This window comes from Zootermopsis nevadensis, unplaced genomic scaffold, assembly GCF_977971745.1.
Source record: "Zootermopsis nevadensis isolate Lab colony 2312 unplaced genomic scaffold, Znev_1.0 Znev_ptg000001l, whole genome shotgun sequence".
Taxonomy (NCBI): domain Eukaryota; kingdom Metazoa; phylum Arthropoda; class Insecta; order Blattodea; family Termopsidae; genus Zootermopsis; species Zootermopsis nevadensis.
In genome coordinates, this window is record NW_028259133.1 from 10,614,291 (window position 1) to 10,636,756 (window position 22,466).

The window sequence follows — 22,466 nt, forward strand, 5'->3', positions numbered from 1 at the left end:
GACATTTGTAATTCTCAGGTGTCTAAACGGGGATTAATTTGTAGATAAATATTTCGTGACATTAATTTACTTCTGTCAAACTCCATTGTTCGTTTTGCATATACTTTGAAGTGTTTGTTGGGTCATGTGTATGTTCAAATCTTGTCACAAGAATGCGGAACAAACCCGTAATACACTTCAGATATTTAGAAATGAGAATAACAAGTCAAATTTGCATTCAAGAAGAAACTAACAGCAAAATAAGTCGAAAAATTCTTACTACCATTCAGCTTCCTTTCTCTTTTTCCTGTTTACAAATACAAAAATGAAATATATAAAATGATGTTATCGGAATATGTTTTTTTTGTATAAGTTTTAAACTTGGTCTGTCTTTGTAAAGGAATAACACAGATTGATTTTGTTTGAAAATTTTGGGAGTGAGGGGGATATATTTGACCCAAGAGGGAGGGAGTAACAGGAGAAAAAGAAATTTATCAATTATTATTACAGTGATTAAACCGAAAATAAGGAAAAGGACAAAGCATAAAACATTGATGAGAAAGATATGGAAGATACGTAGAGAATTATCATAGGGAAATCTGAAGTGACGAGGTCGATTGAGACGTATACGCTTAGGTAGGAGAACAGCACTGGAGGGAATATGAAAGAAATGTGATTTGAGGCTGCCGACTGGACTCATCTGGCTCGTTATAGGGTCCAGTTGTGGGCTCTGATGAACAAACAAATGATGCTTTATGTTATATTTAACGAAACACTTGAAATAATTCGCACGACGGGGGGTGATATTTCAATAAAGACTTTTGTATCTACAATGAATTAGGAAACGAAATTTTTGTAATCAAGAAGATCACATTTGAAAAATACGTATTTGTATGCAGGACTGTTTGAATGATGTGAATGTTATTATTAAAATATTCTTATATTTCCGTACATTAGGCATTTTTTATTATTTTATGTTGTTCACTTCTGTCTTACAAAAAAGTTTGGAAAGGAGTCTGAAGATGGCTACATTCTAGGTTGTTTCGCTGTGTAGTCTGACTATAGTTTCCCGACTGACTTATTCCCGTGCTGATGGAGGCAGAAAACACCTTTAAAAAGTCGGCATAGTTATTTGTACCTGATAAGACGGCGCAACAATACAGAAGACAGCCTTCTTCGTACTCGCCGCCCTGAGAACCTCAAATCTCACAGCAACGAATTTATTTTATCTGGTACTGCGTAACTTACTAACTGTTTTAAGATTTGTTCCGATACTGACACTCTACATTTCATGTAACCAGCTCAACCGACTGGAGATAGCTTTCGCCATCTGGACACCTAACCTAAACACAGGACTATGAAATCTTGTACGACACAAGAGGAGCTCATGGAGACCTTTCCTCAGCGAAGATCCGGAAATGAGGTGTCAGGGGGGTTTATCTCCATAAAAATTGTTCTTCCTTCAACTTTTCAAAATCCTTTATTCGTCTCTGTCAACCACTCACTCCCTACTGCATTGAGAAAGGCCAACATCGTCTTTCACTTCATGTTGTGGTTATCAGCTATGATAGGACAGCGTCTTTTTCTGGTGAATTGGGATTTAAAAAAGGAACTTTTAGACCAAAAACTTTATATATTCTTTTCAAAATTCTATATACACGTCAATGAAGAGTGCGTCTTTTTCTGACAGAAGGCAAAAATATGCGTTGTAGGCACAACGATAGTCAGTTTCATATACGCCGAATTCGAAAAGTAAATTTGTTACGAAGACCTGAAGTTTTTGTGTCCTGTGGGATAAAGATATGCTCTTCCACCTCAGGAACTTCAAAAACTTCGGTAAGGCTAGAAAATAGATACACCTGAACAAGGTGATAAAAATGTCGAGAATGGTTTAACGGAGGGAACGCACGTTCAGGAATAGTCTGAACCACACAGACATGTTAAAAACTGTCTCGACTCCGCCGTACGCCACAACTCGTACATGCACTTTTGGGTAATTTAGTAAGTGTGCAATACTGTACCAGTTGCAAAGGATACATTTCGTCGCTTAAAATGAGAGGGTGGTTACGTATAGTGAACTAGAAATGGATCGGTTAGGAAGCAATGAAGGTCTCATCGAAGCGTTATAACGAGCGACTGAGGAAAATTACGAAACCCCTCAGATACAATAATTATAGTCTGACAAAGATCCGGGCATTGGCTATACAAACCAACAATTTTGACAACTCTTTGTATAGTGTAGACAGTAGTTTATTGTTTACAGAGAGAAACATATACTTTAAATTTTGAAAACAAGGCGTTCGGGGAAATATCTGGAGCCAAGCAGCGGTGAGTGAGTAACTTATGGCAAAAAGATTGCTGCCTTCTGGGACGTTGTGCTGCGTACTGTCTAGAAATTAACGGACGTTTCACATATTCTTACAGCCTTCATCAGGTGGACGATGAATGTCTAACAATATCCCAGGCGACAGTCATCTTCATACTCGCTGCCGGGAAAACCTGAAGACAGTGAAACTGAGGAAGGTCCGATGGAAATATTTCTAGTATAGTGTGACAAGGAATGTATGGAGAATTTTGGCCTGGAACCTCTACAGAAACGTCCTGTTTAAATATCATAAGAAACATAAAGAGTAAAACATTGCAGTGGTTTCTAAGTAAACAGATTGTTAGCACCGAATGTGATGGAACTGCCTCAAATTCCAGTGTCAGGCTTCAGGCCTCTGAATTCGCTACCACATTGTTAACACCAGTAGTTTTGTTTACGGCTTCGTAGAGATGCAGAATATGTTATGATTGAAGTAATTTTACGAATTTCTAAGAATAGCAAGGAGGCGAATGTGTTATATCCAAGCTCAACGGTCACCAAGTCCGACCAGTTAAAGTTCAAGTAAACTATTGATAATCAACCGTAACCCCTTATGATTAGATATGTTAATATTCGGCCATTTTGTTTTGTCTGGTTTCGAATAAACTAGTTTTTCAACCCGGCTGAAGACGACTGCGTTTAAACCACAATTAGGAGCACCCACAATTGTGCCTCATCGTTATTTAAAAGTGGCCAGAGAGTTTATGAATTTTAATTGAAACAGCAGACTGCCCGCAGTGTTACTGTTGGGCTATTCGACAAATAATTACTTTTACAGTCAATCTCTCTTACCTAAATTTTATCATAAGTCTCATCATTCGATATGTAGGCCTGTCGTTGAATGCAATGGGAAAATAATTTCTAATCCTAAGAATAGTATCAGTATCAGCTACAGCAATTAGTTTCGAAGATATTCGTCAGGATTTTACCCATTTCCTCTGTATGTATACAAATAGATCTCAATCCAGATTTTCTCGTCAGGTCAGATGACCATAAATTTGTTGAATTGTGAAATGTATTGTACAGCGACAAACTGAAGAAAAGTAATTAATATTTACACGGTAGTTTTTATTTATAACAATATGTTTGAAAGAGAATTTATATTTATAATCTCTCAAGGATGATTCTTAAAGTAAGAGATATGAAAATTATACTATTCTTATTAATTATTAATATTATTATTAATAGAATACTTTGTTATGATGAAAAACAGAATTTCTTCACAAATTACATTTGTTGTTCTTCCTGTTCGGAAGCAGTTTGCAGAACCAAGTTTTGAGCCTGTTAAATTAACAGCAATGGGATTCGTGGGTAACTATGACATTATTTCAAAATAATATTAAAATGCGAATCATTCGAATGTCTGTAGGTTTTAATTTTAGTCTCTAATGTAACTAATCAACTTTCAGTAAATCGTATCATAAGACCGAGTATCCCTTAACAGAATTAACAGGGCAACGCTACAACAAATACGTACAGTCTTTTAATCATCCCATAGTGTCCAAAACGCTCAGCAGCGTTGCGATGACAACTGTTATACATACATGCAACTTTATTACATTTCTTGGATCTATTAAGTTAGTCGGGTTGACAGTAAACTGTGAAATAAGTCATAATAATATAACACATGTAAATGTACAACTCATATTTAAAATTGCACGTAATACAAATATAATAACAGTACATACAAGCGTGCAGGCCTTCGCTCATTATAACCAACTAACTAACCAACTAACTAGCGAGCTTAAGGAATTCGAAGGTTCATTACCGAATTAACCAAAGCCCTCCACCGGTCCCTGACCTGGACCAACAAAATCCAGTCTCCTTCGACTCCTATCTCCCATAGATCCCACCTAACATTATCCTTCCATCCACGTTTAGGTCTCCACAGCGGTCTCTTTCCTTCAGGTTTCCCGACCAATACCCGGCGCACACCTCTTGCCCCCTCCATGATTGCCATATATCGGGCCCATTTCATTTTTCTAGACTTAATCGCCTTGAAAATATTAGGGGAGAAGTACAAATTTTTAAGCTCATCATTATGCAGTTTTCTCCATCGACTTCTCTCCTAGGCCCAAATATCCTCCTCAACACCCTATTCTCAAACATCTGCAATCTACGTTCCTCCCTCAGGGTGACAGACCGTGTTCCGCACAAAAACAATAGGCAAAATTATTATTCTGTATATTTTAATCCTCATGTTAGTAGATATCGAACGGGAAGACAAAATATATTTAACTGGGAAGTAGCAAGCATTTCTGGAATTTAGTCTCCTCCTAATTTCCTTGTGAATATCATTTTGATTTGTTATTATCGGTCATTATATTATAATAATCCTGCTTCCTCCTGTTAGATATACGAGGCTCGTCCTTAAAGTAAGTTTCCCTGGGGCCGTTTACAGAAACAAAACACAATTTCATGGAAATATTTATTGCAACAGATACAGCAAGTGTCCAGCTATATTTCAACATATTTGCCACCGGAATTGAGACATTTGTCATACCGTGGGACCAACTTTTGAATACCTGTGTCGTAGAAGTCTACCGCCTGGGATTGGAATCACTGTGTGACAACCATCTACGCCTCTCTGTCATTCTCAAAACGCTGACGCTGACCGGACAGGAATTTCTTGAGGTGTAGGAAAAGATGGAAATCACTGGGAGCGAGGTCCGGGCTGTAGGGTGAATGATTAAACACCTCCCAGCTGAACTCCTGCAGGAGACTCGCTGTCCGTCGAGCCGTGTGCGGCCTAGCGTTATCACTGACCGCACTTCACAGTCGGCGGGAGCTGGAATAAGAACCTCCATCTTCAACAGCTGCAACGATGCTACTGTGAGAACGCGGGAAGTACCGTTAGTGCATGCGCCATGCTATGTCATTGCTCTATCACGTACGCACAGTCGCTTCGCTCAATATAAGGTTTGCTAGCTGTGGGACGAGTGGGAAACTTACTTTTGGGACGCTCCTCGTATTCACGTGTACAAAACTCTAAAGGCAAATTTGTAGATACGCCTCATTAGTGAGCACACCCGATTTTCTCCTGGGAATTTCTAATGAAAAGGCCAGAATACAAAGAAATGTCACCAACATTTTCCGCGCTATGAAAACCTGAAATCTTCAATAGGTACTGTTTCTCATGCCGAGTTATGTACAAAGAGAAATAACATTTCTTGTCCCTTTGTTTTCACCGCTGGAGTTCAATGCATGCCTTAGCCATTTGGGGGGATTAGTAACATCGAATTATGAAAGCCGAAACCGGGCACTGAACTTCAGCTTTAAAAGCAAAAGAGCAAGAAATTTGATCTATACCTGCATATAACGGGACATGTAAACTTTACTTTCGGCATTCTACGCGGCTTCTCCCGGAATTTTAAAACTGTACAGAGATTCTACTGTTTACAGAGAAATTCCCACAATAATTACAGTCTTCAAGATTATGGCGCCACAACTCAGAACAAAGCCATATTCGGAATTGATTTAGTTGCTAAAAATTAACAAGTACCACTCTTAAGTTTATCTAGACCCACAATATTTTAAAGCACTATTTTTTTTATGAAAGACTTTCAGGCTAGAAGCCTCGTCAGGTGGCTGAATGGTGAATACAACATATCCTGTGCCAACGTTTCGAGAGCCATCTCTGCTCTCATCCTCAGGGCAGCTGCGTAACAAACTGGTCCTCTGTAGCGCACTAGCCGATCGGAGCCACCTGACACAGTTTTTAGCCCGAGAGTCTTTCATCAACTTTTCACCGCGAAATCTTCACTTTATTCTTATTTTTTTCTTATTTTAATTTTCTAGTGCAAAATCAGCATGATTGCAACATAGATGAAAAATTCCACAAATAGTCCGCATTCATGGAGTCCATGTTAGCAGTTCTGAGAGACAGGGCAAAAGCAATGAATGAAGGTTCTTTCCTAATCACAAGTCAAAGTGTTGTCATCTTGGATTAGAAAACTCAGGTTTTCCCCCACAGAACTTTATCTTGAGCCTTCACCCTAGCACTTTGTTTACAGAAGACACATTTCAATACTATCTTTCCATCTGCGTCTGTTTCTCTCAACAAGCAAACAACAGACATGGAAACAAAAATGTAAATACTCTTTCTTAAATAGCAGATACTTCAGATGAAATTCCTTGCTTTCTATAGAACTTAAATTTTCATTACCATCAGCCGGCCACTGGTCACTATTATGTGCCAGATGAATCTAATTCATCCTTTAAGATACGTTTTAATATTATCCTTCAATCTAGAATTAGGTCTTCTAAGTCGTCCCTTTCCTTCGGGTTTTCTATAAAAATTCTGTATATATTTCTAATGCAAGCTGCATGTCCCTCCCATCTCATTCTTCTTGGTCACATTTTAAATATTTTAAAAAATTAACCGGAATTACTTTTAACTCGCTTTCAAAAATAATTTAATTTAAATGTGAAAGAAACAACAATTGGCCCAGTAGGTTTCTGAGGGTGCCTTACGAACTATTTGTTGTGGCTGAGATCAAAAGATGATTAAATTTTGAGAGAAAAGCTCAAAGAAGTAAGAAGACGTTAGAAAAAAAAATCCTGTTACATTTAGTCCCATCTATAATAACTAACTAACTAACTAGATGGCTTACCGAACCCGAAGGTTCATCACCGAATTAACCGAAGCCCTCCACCGGACCCTGTCCTGGGCCAACAAAATCCAGTTTCCTTCAACTCCTCAAAATCGAAAATACATCCCGATAATACTATTAACTATTTTTATAATGGATTTCTCAAAATCACATACAATTCCTTCGCTACGCTTTAACAGCATCAAATTTATTTAGTCAGGACCCAAGACCGTGTAATACTAAGGCATCACTCACTATTTCCCTAAGACGCATTTTAATATTATTCTCCATCTATACCTAGGTCTTCCGAGTGTCCATTCCCTTTTAAAATTTGCCTGAGAAAAACATTAACGTATAACAGCATAATTTGTTCTTACATTCGGTGCAACTTTTAAATGTACGCTTACCTGTAAATCAGTTTGGAACTAATTATAATTCCGTCTTCATTCCAAAAAATAAATGTATAATATGACACTAATATAAGCTTTTCCAGCTATATTGTGCAGTAAAACGTGGTTTAACACACTCTGGAATGGGCGAAAGATATAAGAAGGATCTCAAAAAATTGTCTGGTAATAAGAAACACAAAACGAGACAGTTGTTTAGAATAAGTCTGGTACATAACAGAGAAACTTTTGGTTCACGCAGGTCAGCTTATTATTTCGCAAAAAAATCTGGTAGCTCATGTGGTTATAATTTGTGAAGGCCAAGAATGCACTCAGCACATTAATGGAGAAGTATTTTGAAAAACGTCTACTTTGAAAATCAATAAGTAATTGTGAGAATAATTCTAAGTTGGACATTAAATACATTATGAAGCTGTGGAAAGAATTTTATCTGGATCGTGTCCAATGACGGGTTTTGATATACCACGGCTAACATTTCGGTTCTGCTAGCTTCTTACTCTGCCAGCTTATAAAATCCATTACTGGAAGCAATCCACCTAACTAACAAGGACATTAGAACACTGTAAATTACCAATATGTAACTCCATTTTGCATGAACTACACTGCAAAACGCAGTAGCATATGCGCCGCCTGTATACAAACTACCCCTCACAGCACAAGTAGAAGTAGCAGTCGTTCAACATATGCTTTTATCTAAATTAAACAGAGCCCGCGCGATTTTCATTTCCTGCTGAAGGCACTCTGATCTTATCCCAGAGGGTAGCTCCCAACTGCTGCCACAGTGCGTGTGTAGCTACTTTGCTAGCTCACCCTACCTCTGCCCGCCCTCTGCTGCCCCTGTCATATATAATCACAGCTCACGACATCATTTCATTACACATTTATTCAGTGATCCCTAAGATAATTTCTTTTGGAACAAAAATGTGCTGCAAAAGCATTTAAAATTAATTTATCTGCGTACTCAGATAGATGTGTGTTTCTGCTAAGATTAACTATACACTTTAATCATTCTAAAGGAATATGAGTATTTATCGTGAATGTTGTTTAGTAAATTAAATATACTTTGCATATAAAATAGCTATAAACGAAAGTAGCGAGAAATTAGGACAAATTACCAAATGTTAACATTAAACATTAAATCATACACATTTTTCTTTCTCGTTTGAATCTGTCTCTATCGAGAAATCTTTCACAAGCTTCTGTTTTGTTGTGTAAGATTAGTGAAAAGGATAGAGTAAAACGTATAGCATATTATGTTGTTAATAAATGAGATGTAATTTTAATATCTCATAATTCTGTGCTTCTTATTTCAGCAATTAAATTAAATTAAATTATTTCTTAAAATTCTGGATACACTGTCATAACTCTCCGTTGTATATCTTTCCGTTGATTTGTATGGGTGTGAAACATGGTTTCTTATTCTGGAACAAAACAAATTAACAAAACGAAGAAATCAGGGGAATATTTGGCCCTAAGAAGTTCACTGTAGTGAGCCGCTCAGTATGTTACGTACTGAGAAACTTCGTGTTATGTTAATCAAATCAGGACAGCGTACTCACCCTAAACATGGCAACTGCAATTTTTGTCGAAACGTTGGATAATTTTCATCATTCGACGGTACTCAATCCCGAAAGCCAATTGAACTCCAGCTGCGAAAACCTAAGGAAAAGAATTAAACGATTATTTTGGGCATACTGTAAAGTCAGATGTGACAAAGTCATACTGAATTTGGGTGGGGAAATATCTTTAAAAATAGCTTCATTGGATGACAGAGAAATCAACTGAGGTCAAACGCTGATTAATGGCAGGAGTTAATTTATAATAATGGGAGGCGCATGGAAGTAATACAACTGAAAGCATCTATTTTCTCTACTTTATACTGTATTATAGTACATAATTTCTGACGCTTGACATTATTTAATACTGTAATAACTTTAGTAAATGTTATAACAAACTTATGAACATTCCGTTAAGCACGTTTAATTTTTATTGCCGTTTTCCATACAAGCTTATTTACGAACTAGAAAGCATTAACTCTCTCAATTCGGCAATAAATCTGGGTTTCAAATTCGTAAAAGTCTAACTAAAGCAAAAGTAGCTTGTATTATTGTGTTTCGGACATTTTATCGTAATTCATTTCCCTGAACACAGACCAGTACCAATTATTCAAATAGCCTTAATTCTTGCTCAATATAAACAACATTTTTTTAAGTAAAATTAAACTCAAAGTTAAATATTTCTTAAATAACTGTTAAGAGATTACTCATTTTGTGCATGGTAACAGCTTATGGATTTATTACTCATAATCAAATACGAGAAGGATGGGTAATTCTATAGAACTTATGGGAACGATGAGAACAGCAAAATAAATACAAAATTTTAGTCGGGAATTCTGAAGTAGTGACACCACTTTGAAAACTTTACTGTAGATGGAAGGAAAATACAGTGTCGTCAGATGTCAAGTTTAGCTTAGGACTAGAGGCGGAATTTTGAGAAAAATGTAATAAACTTTCGGGTTCTGTAAAATATTTTGATCAGCTTTTTTAAAAATGACTGTTCCATCTAGTCACCTCGTTAAACTGTTTTTCAAATGATTATGAGCATAAACTCTTAGTTTCTGAATGATAATTAACGGAAAGCACATTCATTAGATTCTATACTTCCTCTCTCTGGCTTAGTTCAATACCCACAAGCAACAAAAACACAGGAAACTGAAGATTGGCGCAGACGTTTTTCTTGACAGTGTACATTCAGTCTACATTCAACGGAATATTATTTTGTGTTTCACGTGACTGTAGACACACTTTACTTCAAATAAGCACAATTTGTGGACGAGGGATACAAACCCATTGGTTGTAAATCTTTAATTGAGATTTAATACTTGGTAATTATCTCGGCTATCCGCGACTCTGTTCTAAATTTAAATTCGTTACCACAGCCCATATTATTAAATAATCTCCTCAAGTCACTAAATGCATAAATATTAAAAAATTCTAATTTTAAAGGGTGTTTTTGTTTCTTTTCTACATTACTAATTTAACGATTTGCACATTGGTCTATAAATTTGGAATACGGTCATGCTAAGATGGAGAAACCGCTACAAATTAAAAATATGAGAAACCGGCTTGTTTGTAGCATGTGAATTTTATTCGCCGAGACATTCGGAAGATGGTTTTTTAGCATCTTTCATTTAACCGCAGAGATAGTATATCGTGCAGCCAGTTTTGGGGGTGTCACATAACGGAACTGAGTAGGCGGTGGGGCAGAGATAAACAAATTAACTGAGGAGAAGACTCTGTGCAAAATCTACGTCACGACCGCACAGATAAAATTTTTATCACAAATGAAGAAACAAACTTGCAGCGACTCCCTGTGTCATTCCTAAACAGCTGAATCATGCGAAGCGGGCAAATAATGTTTGAAACAAGCGTTCTCACACACTTTTCACACGTCGAACAAAGGAAAAAAAGTGCTTACGAACGCTTAAACTTGCTATTTTTGTCGCTGTTGTTGCTGAAGACGTGGATTCAGTTGTATAAATTATTTCACGCTTTGTACGAAGAACATGACACAAACGACATTTGACATCACTGAGTTTTACTAAGCCCCAAAATTATAACAAATGAAATCTAACACGAGATCTGTGGAATGCAAGTCCTGTCTTAGATGGTATGATGTGACGCAGTGATGTTTTCACAGCCGAGGTGGAATGACGTCACTCCACATCACGCGGTTTTGTTTCAAAATAAGATAGTAGAGACTTGGCAGGACAGGTGTATAAACAAACGATGTTAAGCAACAAGATAAAGATGAGGCAAGATAGACTGGTCACCCCACGCCTTGCGTGTCTCGTTTAGTCAGAATTTTCAACATCCGCTTCGGCCACCTATCAGTACTGATTTCTAGGTTTATTTATTTTTCTTCTGCGGACAGCCTGTGTAAAATATTTAAGAAAAATAAATCCCAACAGTACATTCGTTCATTAAGATCTGAAGATGAGCTTAGTACTATGTAATACTCAGTGTAATCTGAAATACTATGCCAGTAATCACTTGCACAGTTTCAACCAAAAATACCAAAGCGTGTAGCACTTAAAAAAGTTACTCTTAAAGTTTAGACTTAAATAAGGAAGCACTAGATCAAAAAGACATGTTCAAGAAGTGCATGGTGTAAGCGAGCGAGTTATCTTTTACCATATCGAGTTTCCTCAAGAAAATAAAGCTTAAAATACATAAACGTATAAAACTATAATTTCGTAAGGGTACTTATAGTTTCGATTGGAATGAATACCAGTGACTGAGTAGACATGGAACATACTGACAAGACTATTTTCATCTACATGAAACGATCTAGCAGAAGAATAAAAAACCTGGACTCTTCTATTAGACCGTCTCATGTAGATGATTCTACAGAGTAGCATTTTTGAATTCCTATGACTAGTATTTTTGTAATGTATAGATTACACAATTTTTGCTGCATAATATAACAGGTATGTGTAAGGTTTCAGGTTCTCAAAGCGGCTGTCTTCAGGTCGATGATGGAGGCAGCAAGCACCTATGAAACGTCGGTAAGCTTCTACCAGACCAGAGGACAGCCATATTTACGTATAATTGTCGCCGTAAAAATCTAAAATCTCACTTAAGAATATTGTCTGAAATGTATTGTCGAATCGTATATAACGTACTAGAGATTATAGTTTGTTGCTGTACGTTCAGAAGACTTTCTCGCATAAAACAGTTAAGAAGATTTGTTGACTGGATGTAATCAAACACAGGCTACGGCTAAGATCTTAATAACCCTCGAACATAAAAAACTATTTTTGTCGTGAACAGATATTTAATTACGTCAATCGCAAAACCACGGAAGTCCATTTTTTAGAACTGAGCTATTACTACCATGGCAATTATCAAAGGTAAATGCATAGCTTCCAACAAGAATTACATTAATCAAAGTATTTATCGCGAGTGGACTGCCTTCTCTAGCATCTTTTTCCCGTCCAAACGACACGGGCCCTGGACTCATATTTACTACCAGGAATCTATTGAAACTCACTGCTGCTTAATTAGTTCACACCAGCAGTGAAAAAAGACACATAATCATAGGAACAATGCAATGTTCCTTCAATATTATGTTTGTACTTGCAAAAACAACACAAGACCAAAAGTAACTTCAGCCTATAAGTCTACATGCAAAATATATTAATGAACAATAACTGCATGAAAATTAGATGTCTTTTCAAAATATTCCTGGGGTAAAAGTTTATCAAGAGCAAAACAAATAACATGTTTGCTAGCAAAGTAGATCTATAAAAGAGTGATTTTAAACACCAGTGAAAAGAATCCAGGCCAAATATAGAGCAGTCTTAAACCAAGAAACAAAATGCCGCGGTGGTAAATAACAAGGCACTAGAAATTTGAATACAGAAATTTAAAAAAGAAAGGCGTACAAGACACATATTTAAAGTAAGTCAATGTTATGTAGACCTATTTACAAATATTTTTTAAAGTTAATTAACTTACATAGAGAGCTTAATTTAAATTTTCTTTATATTTGAACGAGCTTGTATTCAGGAATTCTTCATCTCTCCTTATGAAACCATGTAATCTAACAGGGGAGGTCTTTCCATAAGAAAACGCCTACCATCTCGACCACCCACAATACACTGATGACCCCGATGTACGTGTTACGTGCCTCATCATGCTATCCGTGTCTCTTATCGGACTAGGTTAATAGCAACACTGCAGACGACGAAAAGGAAACTTCACACTTCAGAAGGCAGGTATTTCCAATGAAGGCACCCACATGTCGCACCAACATTTGTCGGAAACGATGAGGGAGGGAGTGTAAAAGGCCCGTTGAAATTTAATGGGGAAAGATATATGGCGTATCTTAAACATTAATCCTACTTTCTTCCATTTATTTATCCCTTTTGCATATTTAACTCTTTACACTCTCCCATAGTTATTTACCATTCTGTTTGTTCATCCTACTGTCATTTCTCTTTTCCGTTCATTTGTGTTCCTATTCACTCTGTATATGTCTTATACGTTAATTAAATTGTAGATTTGAAATCTATATATTAGCAATAACCATAAACGAAAAATTCATGGAAAATGAGTGGGAAAGAGGTCTCAGATGCCTGTACCTCTTATTTGAGACACCTCAAGCTGCTGCAGTCGGTATTCCATTTCCTTACCAACAAAGTTAAAGTTTAGAAGAAAGCTTTCTGTAGGAAATAGATAGAAAAAAGAAGCAGGATTGTGTTTTCCTTGGTTTCTTTCGGGTTACATTCCACCACATTCAATTCGAATTCATTGGAACTCTGACATACACAACACTTAGACTGATGCAGTGAATAAAAAATAAAAGAAAGGACGCGAAAGAAAATAGACAAAAATAAACAAGCGTTTGAGAGGAAACAATACCAAAAAGAGAAAGCGAAAAGCAGTGGTATGAAGTTGGAGAGGATTTAAGCTAAAAAACACAAGGAAGTAGAAAAGAAACGAGGCTGGTTGAGAGCGAATGAAAGAATGGAGCTGTCGAAGATTCCCCTCAGAGAACTGACGTTGATCAATACACGTCTTGTTGAAAACACACTCCCACGGCGACCTCTATAGAGTTACATACACGTACCTTACTGCTGCTTTATCACCGAGAAAAATGTCCCACCAGTCCACAGTGTCAGCAGAGAAACAGCGACAATTATTCTCTACCCGCAAGGCAGCACTCAATTTCCGCCACAAGTAAGACGTCTTATTGATCATTACGTAAGAATAATGGCTTTAGCAGCAGGTTGCTCGTTAGACGATATTACACAGACCACTGGCTCTAGCCGTATGCGTATTGTTTAACGCTCGCCTCAGACTGTCATATCAAATTAATTCTCTAAAATAGCATCGTTGTTGAGGAGCGGATAGACACTCATGTGGTCAAAAAGGACTCATTACAGGCATCTGTCCTGAGCTAAATGAATCCTATCCACACCCTAACATTTTGCCTGTAATAGCCATTTTAATATTATCTTCCTGTAAAGTCCCCGACCCCATAACTGGTCTATCACTTGAAATGAATACTATCAGATGAATAACATACATAGATGAATTATTAAATAATGTCTGTCAGTAAGTTATTCCAGGTAGGTCTATCACAAATATTATAGGATATAAGGTAACTTGGGTTTGACAGGTTTTTCCCAGAACTTCCTGTTACATCTTGTACAAACCTTTCCATGGTTTGAAATTATTCTTAAGAAAAGAGTATTGAGTAAAAGAAAAGTTCTTTGTTGGGGGTAGAGTGAGTGGTGGAGATTCTGTAATTATGACGAGAGTTGATGGGGTGAGGAGGATGGGGTGAATGGGAGGGTTGGAATGTAGTGGTGTCGATTTTTCATAGGCTGATGCAGGGAGGCACCACATGGGTATGACATACCCAGAGTCGAGAAGGTAGGAGGGGTGAGGCATGGATAAAGGGATCTGCTAGTAATCTGCATAGCAAAACGATTTCTCCTGTTGGCTTTATTAAAATGATCCTCTCGACTCTGAAACATTCCCATTCCTGCTTCATCCCCTGAAACGATCTGGATTCCTTAGGTGACATTCTAATCCAATTGGTTCTCTTCTTATGAAACTAAAACTATACAAGGGAAAACTTTCTGTTTTGAATTTTATGAGAGGAAGCATTTAGAACAGGTAGCGCATATCGGAATTTTATAACTTTGTCTCTGTACAGTGAAATCGAATTTTCCTAGGTTCTGAGTGAGCACAAGTGTATTATTATTATTACGACTATTAATATATGCTCGTGCATACACTAATGAGAACCGATGGCTATTATTTTTAAAAGTTCTACGCACACTAATAGTGGTAGGCATTACTTTCTTTTTTTCTACTAACGGGGTTCAATTCCGGTAGGATCAAAAGATATTTCTCTTAACGCTGTACATGAGGCTGTGGCTTCAATTCCACGTACGTCTTAAAGCGTGGTGTTAACATTTGTCATTAACGAATTCAGACTTCTAAAAGGTGTGATGGAATTCAGAAGCTAACCTACAGACACCGACAGAATGTGCGTCCGTGCGTGCGGGAGGTAACTCGAACTAGGTCTTCTTCTGAGAAACTAACACATTATGACAAACTGGTAGGTAATCCGGTAAAAGTTACCAAATTTTCAGAGTTCCTTGCTGCCTCCGTCATCAGTAACCTCCTATCCAAATGGGTACCGGGGTCCTTTCCCGGGGGTAAAACACGGCCGGGGCGTGAAGCTGGCCACTCACCCCCATCTAGTGCCGAGGTCAAGAATGAGTAGGAGCTATAACTCCTCTCCCCCCAAGCGCCTACATGGCACACAGTGGGACAGCTTTACCTTTACCTCCGTCATCAGTGAGCCATGAAACGTCGGTAAACTTCTGCCATAGTACACGGCAGCTGAAAATCGACACAATCCATTTATGATAAAATGGATTACAAATTAAGAATAAAAGTAATGGAAATTTAAGTTTACCCTATAAACGACATGTAAGAAAATGCCAAAGTTGCAGGATGTAAACGGCGTAACACTTCATAATTTTTACCTATTTGATTTTCATTGTCGTTTGAGTAGTGGCAGTACTGTGGAAAGTTAAACTTAGATGGTATATTAAAAGAACATACAAAATAACTATTACCTATAGTCCGATTCTTGACGGCAGGCTGCGAAATATAGCCTAGTGACATTTACAGTTCAATAACTGTACATATGTAAGACTTGAGGTTCTCACAGCGGTGAATATGAAGATTTCTGTCTTCTGGGTTATTGCGCTGTGTAGTCTGGTCGATGTTAACCAACGTTGGTTAACATCGACCAGACTACACAGCGCAATAACCCAGAAGACAGAAATCTTCAACTGTACATATCATAGTAAAGTTGACAAAGACATTCAAAGCAGAGCAAACGAATGTTGGCGAAGTAACATGCACAACAGCAGAGAGAAAACTGAATCTGAAATGAGAATGTTAAAGTAAAAAATGTGCAAAAATGCCTTTCGACAGAATCAGGAAGCTTTTAAAAACTAACGACAAAATCGTCTTTGATGGTCCACGGAACTTTGTCTTTATTCCCAGGTTTGCTCCGAAATCGTAACTGAAACTATTATTGATGCAGGCGAAATCTCTCTTAGTAAAGGTGGAAGGAAGGAAGGAAGGAAGGAAGGAAGGAAGGAAGAGAGACATTATATGAACATTCAGTACTTGTTCCTTGTACATCTCTAACGTGAAAGGGTTAAAGTAAGTGAAATCTCTACGTGTCGATATACTGGTTACACATCGAACTGGAGACAGTCTATTAATAGGGAAGATGGTTGATTTCGGGTTTCGCCGTGTAGTCTGGTAGAAGATTACTACTAAATTAATCAAACCACTTCTACCTTTCACACAGATATATTCGTTCGATATAACTAGATACTTAGAAATCAATGTCCTTAAAATGTTAATATGCGGTTTGATATCATACTTAGACGTTAATGAAAAGTCCAGAGTGTTATATAGTGCTGAAAATTCTGACCGCCACGAATGAGAAATTTCCAGAATTTTCTGGCGCCTGGGAAGCAAACACGTAACTTTGTACTTAGGATAATAATTCGTTTGAGACGTACAGTCAAACACACCTTCGGTCTGCTTCATTTATTATCAGAACAATGAAGAAAGGAGAAGGAAGAACGAATGGAATCGGAAGGAAAGGCGTAAACAGAAAAGAAAGAGGATAATGAAGAATTGGAGATAAACATAGACAGGAGAGAGAAGAAATGAAAGATGGGGGACAAAGAGAAATAAAACATGAATGATAAAAACAGAAAAGAGAAAAACAGAAACAGAAAGAAATATGGAAAGCCAGAGTGGAAGTAAGGCAGAAAAAATGAGTGTATGATAAAATGTCACCCATGGCGGCGTCTTCCCTCTATAATTATTATTGCAGAGATGTAGGCGTGCAGAGTGACGCTGACCACTCACCCCTATCCAGTGCCGAGGATAAGAATAAGTTGAAACTGTACCTTCCTCCCCCCCAAGCGCCAATATGACGTATAGGGGGACCACTTTATTTTTTTTTTCTTAAAAATGTAGGCTACTCGCAGTACACTATATTAGCTATTATGAACAACCTAAGACCTTGGCATCCTTCTTTTCGTAGTAGGTTACTACTTTTGACCATAATCGTTAACAAGTCATACACTTCAGTATTTTCGTTTTAGGACTAACATATTTCAATTTTATTTTAACATAATATTTCTGAGGCTATCTGAATTTGAGTATCTGAGGAGGACGAGGTGTACTTTTATGAAATCGAGTTGTTTTGTTTTAAATTAAACTACATTCTGTTCAATTGAAACCTTTATAAATCAAAGCAGTTCGAAAATTAAGATATTTCAGCGTACAAGGGGACCAGGAACATTGTTACGCCCCAGGGTCGTTCGGGTTTTGTAGCATGGGAATGAACCCTCCTCTGACATCCTCGACAATCCACGGTTTCTTTTTAACGCCAAATTTTATTTATCACTTCCTCTATTTATGAAGTGAAGCCTTCGCGGCGACTAAGTTGATGCTACAAGCCGTGTCAGGTGGCTGAACGGTGAACAAACTAAATCTTTCGCCAGCGTTTCGAGAACCATCTCTTCAACTTCAACAACTTCAGTAGGACCTTCGTGTTGGACAAGCCATCAGGATATATGGACCGGCTCGTAAAAGAATCCTTTGACATCCGCTTGAACGACAACTTCAACTGAGGTGATGTTTTCACTCTGAGCCGGGTCTGGTATCGTGTGACAAGACTGCTGTCCGTCCAGAAGACAGAGCCAGCTACTGAGAGCACGCGACTTCAACCTCCAGTTGCCATCAGCTAGCGCCCAACAACGGACTGATTATCCAGCTACCCTGAGGATGAGAACAGAGATGGTTCTCGAAACGTTGGAAGTGGATTTGGTTTGTTCACCGTTCAGCCACCTGCCGTAGCCTGTAGCCCGAGAATATTTCATAACGTTCTTTATTCTCACCTGATTACTCTTTTAAAATGTGACATCCTTTTTGTTAACCCCGAAGTTCAGTTGGTAGAATGTTCATCTACAGTGCAATGAAATCTGATTTGTAGGGTTTTGTCTCGCCATATATTTAATGCCTCTGGAGGTTGTAGATTTTGTTTTAATTAATCTTTTAAGTCTTTGCATTTCTTTTTCCTTTATCCCCTTTCGAGAATGAGGGAGGAGCAGTTATTTCCTCAACAAAAGCAAATGCCTCACAACAGCGAAATTTTATATATTGCCAAAATAGTTTCAAACACATCGGTGCAGGGTTACGGCTTGCAGGATTCTGGATAGTACTCGTAAAAGCAAACGAAACACAAAAATTTGCGATACCATAAGCTTCAAACCAATGCTTACTTGCTACACACAACTTCAGTTTTCTCTTCACCCGGGACTGCAGCTTTTTGTATTGCATGGAAACTCACGTGTCGCAGCATAGCACGCATACTCCATCACATTTTTGGCATTCTCTACAGCTTCACTGTTATAAAATATTGGTATTTTCAGCCTTTCACGTTCAGAAAGAAATAGTGATTCTCTTGCTCTTAAATATGAACGAATAGTATAATGGAGAAATAAAATAAATAAATAAAATATTCTAAAAATGAAACATTATATCATCTGAAACCAATGTATAAAATTGTTTCGCACCATGAGAAAGTCACCTCTCACATTGGCCTGGTTAATATCGCTTCCGGTAACATTTTTATCCTCTGACGTGAGAACAAAATTATTTTTGTCTTTCAGTAGCTTCACTACTCTAAACCGTTATTCTTGTACCGATAGGATGTCTCCTTGTTTGCCCAAAGTTCAAAGTTCACTGTACCTGCCTTACACTTGGAAAATAAAACTGACCACAATTTCCAGGTATAAGGCCGTACCTTTTTCCGACTTTCGGATATATGAAGCGGGAATTAAACAATACAAAGACAATACAGGTTGGTCATTGGAATTTGAAATATATTAGGATGGAATCTATTCAGTATAGTGACTGGCTACGGACTGTACGACCGGGGTTCCATCCCCGACGGGGATAGAGAATATTTCCTCTAGCTTTCCCGTTCAGGCTGGCTCTGGAGCCCACCTAGCCTCCTATCCAGTGGGGTAAAGCGCGAACGGGGCGTGACGCTGACCACTCACCACCTTCTAATGCCGAGGTCAAACTCCTCTCCCCACAAGCACTTACATGGCATATAGCGGGATAGCTTTACCTTAATATCTGTTTTTTTGGGTGAGACATAAGACAACAGAACGCTATTATCCTTTATTGTTTGCCACAAGTTCGATAATATTCTTTCTCCAGCAGCGTCACTTTTTTCGCCGGACCATTGAATGGGACATGTGCCGCTGTTTAAGGTCTGTCTACGGTATAGAATATTCCACGCACATTAATTTCAGTACTTCGAATCAAGAAGTGTAGTGTGCTGTGGTGTTAGAAAATTGTTTTACTATTTATTTTTTTACGCAATGAGTCGTGTTTATGGATTAGTGATACAAGCACATAGCACAAGTTAGTAAAATAAGTTACAATGTTGGATTAATGCTTTTAGAACAGATACTGTAGTTAGTCACCACCCCATGGACATGCAGAAGGGTAAAGTTTTGTTTACATCTTCTCTCAAACACTGCGGAGTTAGGGTTGATGGGTATCTCATGTAGAACAATAGGCTTGCAACCTACCTGGCATTAAAAGCAGTGACAAAGAGTCTAGAGGTTCAGCCGTATGTGCCACATTTCTACGTTATGTGCCTGTATTCTTAATACATCAAAACTTAAATATTTTAAAGCTTCCATGTTAAAATTCCATTTCAAGAGCTTTTGTGCCTTATTTAGGGCCCTGAGTTTCGAAATAACCCACAATTGAGATTTCAGGTTCTTACAAATGTTCCATAAACAATCATAAACTATTTAGAGGTACGTTATCCCTGTATACCAGAATGACGAGTTCTTATGACGAGTGGCAGCAAATACAGTTAAAACTTATGTAAATTTCTTCCACACTACAATGTGCAGTACCCCAGAAAAAGTATCTTAGCAATATTAACTGCATTTAAATAACGAATTTAGATCATAATTACTTCCAAAGATTTAATCCTAATATCTCTACTTTCCCCAGTCTGAACAAAACCTCTTCACAGAACCCATACGTTACTGAAATTACACATTTTGCTCACTGCTACACGGTTTCATTCATTACTGCTGGTTCCGACCTATAAAAACAGAATAAATTATAGTTTCAGATTGTATGCGTGTGAATCTTTGCTTCCGGAAGAGGAATGACGAAGTTTCAGATCATGTTGCTGGTCCCAACAGGAACGTAAGAGGAATGATAGAGAACACTGCATAATGAGGAGCTTTGTCATTTGCACTTTTACTTGAAACAAAGAGACAAAATCGAAGATCTACATTTCGATGGGGTAATAATACTTACAAGAAACTCAAAGAAATATGGTGAGAAGTTGTAAACTGAATGCAGACAGAAACCAGTGACCGGCTTTTGTGACACCGCACTGAATTTTCGGGTTACATAAAAGTCAAGGTATTTATTGACAAACCGAACGCCTGTCAGCATCACAAGAAGGACTCTCTTCAATAGAGTTAGTTAATTGTTGATATTATTTATCGTTGTTCGATTAGTATTAGTACTAATTATACCTATAGATAACATTAATTCACTCGTGGGTAAATTTTGGGCGGTGAAAGACATAAAACTGACGCAGCAACTCTGTTTGGTCGGGAAGTAACATTGAGATATTTAAGAAGAAAACGAATTAATATACAAGGTATCTGAGTATAATAAAGCCATGCAGGAAATTAAGTCCGCTGAAGATTTTAGTAATAATTTGTACGTTTTACCATGTGAATATACCAGGATAGGGTTTTCCTTAACAAACTGAGTACGTTTTACAAATTTTGTTTGGGCGACTATTTGCGTGCAGACTTATCTTAAAAGCAACAATCTACAATCTCATCCGTGCACGGCCTTTTGTTCATTGTAAATAGCCAAATGAAAGAAATAATGGACTGATAGTCTGAGAGCGACAGATCACTTGTTTGTTTGAGACGTCAGGTGACTAACATGTCTCAGGATCCAGGTACCTTTCGTGCAGAATGTTTGTCCACTGTCGCCGCGTCTAATACAAGCTGTTTGTCAAAAATAAAGGGACTTCTGACTGGGCAGAGGTTGCATGTATATTTTTAAACTTTTAAAGACGCTTGTGAGAGGGTAAGATAGCAAGAAGTTGGAACTTAAGGACACACAGACATGGGAATTTTGATTTTCTGATTCATATACGTTTAAACAGATAATTTGAAAAGATAAGACGAGCACGCCCAAATAATATTCAAACATTTAGTCCGTACCGCAAATAAAACAAGTTGTCTCATTCAGTTTCATGCTGTTTAAGGAAATAGTTAACCACTAGCTACTACCTGAGTGGAAAAAAAGCTGGTACATATATTTTGAGGACAAAATGCTGATTATTAAAGCAGGTGATACATATAGCATTAGACCTGAAGGATTAAACCCGTATTATATTAAGTATTACTAAAAAAATTTCTTCTTATAAAATACTTTTTAATCAAAGTATAATACAACCAAACTGGATTATATAATTCTAAGTTCTGTTTCAAAGCCTTATTTATGCATTGTTGTTAACATATGAAATAAATAATCGCCTGTGTTTGCTATAACTTGGCTCCGTCCATTGTCTTTTATTCTGATAAGAACAAAGTATTTCGGAAACGGAAATCATGTCTGCCCTTGGGTCTAAATGCGTGAGATTACAGAATTTCATTTACTATTTTACGTTCAGTTTACTTTTCTCTTTAAGTTTTATTTAAATACGTTTTACCAGTTCTGTATAAGGGAGCATCTTGTGTTCGATTCATATGATTTTCGTGACAGAAGGTGGTAAAATGGAGGAATACACCTACGAAATACGCAGTATTTTCTCTCTCTAATCTGCTATATTTAGTAATTTGTATCCATAGTTTGTCATGCATTACACAGTTCAGCTACACGCATGAAGGCGAAGTTGAAAGCTATTTCGGTAGTGTCGATGTTGGTCTTCTGG

The 22,466-nt window shown here is 37.5% G+C and overlaps 1 protein-coding gene across 4 annotated transcripts in view; it reads right to left on the reverse strand.

Annotated features, from left to right (window-relative positions):
• Window positions 1–22,466, reverse strand: part of LOC110829914 (uncharacterized) — a 540,512-nt gene that overhangs the window by 55,294 nt on the left and 462,752 nt on the right. For all 4 annotated transcript variants that reach the window (XR_015533587.1, XR_015533586.1, XR_015533588.1 and 1 more), the window contains exon 7: window positions 8,903–9,002. The gene's annotated coding sequence lies outside the window, so the exon portion shown is untranslated. The remainder of the gene's footprint in view (window positions 1–8,902; window positions 9,003–22,466) is intronic.